Source organism: Triticum dicoccoides, chromosome 5B (assembly GCF_002162155.2).
Source record: "Triticum dicoccoides isolate Atlit2015 ecotype Zavitan chromosome 5B, WEW_v2.0, whole genome shotgun sequence".
NCBI lineage: Eukaryota > Viridiplantae > Streptophyta > Magnoliopsida > Poales > Poaceae > Triticum > Triticum dicoccoides.
The window spans coordinates 158,324,257-158,326,234 of NC_041389.1; the positions used below are offsets into that span (position 1 = coordinate 158,324,257).

At 40.8% G+C, this 1,978-nt stretch overlaps 1 long non-coding RNA gene across 1 annotated transcript; it reads left to right on the forward strand.

Moving 5' to 3' along the window:
• Window positions 1-396: 396 nt before the first annotated feature.
• Window positions 397-1,968, forward strand: LOC119305322. The gene is made up of 5 exons (XR_005148615.1): window positions 397-545; window positions 636-890; window positions 1,003-1,378; window positions 1,480-1,557; window positions 1,759-1,968. It is a non-coding gene; the product is annotated as an uncharacterized LOC119305322 (long non-coding RNA).
• The last annotated feature ends 10 nt before the right edge of the window (window positions 1,969-1,978 follow it).

The following is a 1,978-nucleotide window of genomic DNA, read 5'->3' on the forward strand; positions in this document are numbered from 1 at the left end:
TAATAATCTTAAGGTTGCAGAAGACTTCACAAACAGGGATATTTCAGAAGAGTCGAGCAAGCTTGAGAAGGATTGTTTTCAGATATCGTTTGTTATTTTTGTCATCGGCTACCTTTTGTCACCTGGCATGAAGCATGAGTACAAGATGATAGACTTTTAGGGTGCTGTGGCGAATCAAGAGTTGATATCACAATTCAATTGGTGTGAGTACGCTCTTCAGGATCTGATGGCAGCTGTGATGAAGTTGAAGGTGGAGTATAAGAACAAGGCGCAGATAGTTCACTTATTTGGATGACATCTATTCTTCCAGGTATACTGCAAGATATGCTTTCCAAAAATCTAAGAATATGTTATTCTGCTGTCGTTGATCAATTTGTTTGTTGTATGAAAAGGTTTTCTTGCTGGACAACATTGATCCGGGGATTTTCAACATGGTGCATACTGTATTCCCTCGTATTCAGTGTTTTGATCAGAAAAGACTTAGGGAAATGATAGTGATGGCGCGTTGTGATCAGCGTGGTGTCGTAACTTATGTCCCTGGAGCGGTAAGGAGCTTGAATTTTCTATCTGTCTGTTGCAGATTAAGTTTTTTTATCAGTATATGTTTCTGAGTAGAGAGAAATGTATGTTTACAGGTGCGTCCTACAGATTCGGTGTGTTATACGCGTGTAGTTCTGGGGAGCCCACCATGTGGAGTTGCTACATCAATTCCATCATCATCGAAGCGACCAGTTGTTGGGTCCTTCGAGACACCAAAACGTGAAGCAATGGTGGGCGGTGTAAGCGCCAACAAAAGCCCAGCAACTTCCCTGGGTGATCCTATGGAGAATCGGTTTGTTGGTCTGAGTGATTTCAGCAAGCATCTTCCTCAGATTTGCAAAGATGATTCGGTATGGGTGGTTCATGTATTTTTTCTGTTTGAAATATATATGGATATGTGTATGTGTGTGGGTTTTACATGTGTGACAATTATACAGACGTCTAATGATGTGTGTGGTACAGGTCTTGGAGGAGTTGAGCCTTATGCTGAAACAACACAATGTGAAGTGTACACTGAGTACGACATTGCTGCGTAACCAATTGCAGTCTGATATGTTTTGCTTTGCTGAGAAAATGGTTGCATTTGTGAAGGACCAATGTAGATGCTGTGCAAAAAAAGGGTTGTCCAAGTGTATTACAATTTGTGAAACTGGTATTGCTCAATGATGTCTTCTTTCAGATGTCAATTTATGTTGTGATAAAACAATAGAAGCTATGTTTTCTGTTTGCTGTGTGGCGAATGCTAGTTTTGTTGTATATATGTATATCAGAGCAGGTGGCGATCGTCGGAGAGGAGTGAGTGAAGTGGGACGCAGGCTCGAGATGTTTGATGATGAAGGTAGGAGCTAGTATTATGTATGTAGGCACAATTCATTTTTATGCCGGTGTTTGTGTCCTACATGTGCATGTGTAGTGAGAGTTGTTTTTCTCATTGGTCAGGTGCCAGCAATGCGAATGATGAGGCTAATGAGCAAAGAATAAAAAGGAGCCGAAATGTTATAAACGAAAGCAGAATGGGTGTGTTGGGAGCATATTTATTTCCTTAAAAAATATAGGTTGTGCAGACTACAGGATATTGGATACATATGTCATGGTAATGTTGTGGGTTACATTGTTAAAGATGAGGGTCCATCACACAATGTAGATGATGTTCCTGTGTACAACAATCCTGTAGTGGAGCATCAACCTATTGATTAGAAAAAAATTCTTATTGGACAGACTTGCGATATATGCACAAAATATCGTCGAGATGGTTCAATCCCTTCATGAAAATGAGTCACAGGAGGCAAATGTTGTTTATTTTAGTTCAACTGAAGCAAAGCTACCAAAGCGTAGGTATGTTGCATCTGCAAGTTTTTGCGGTGATCCATGGACACGGGGGTGTCTCCCGCAGCCGCCTCCAATAGCATTGACGAGCAAGTTCAATTCATGGATAGCT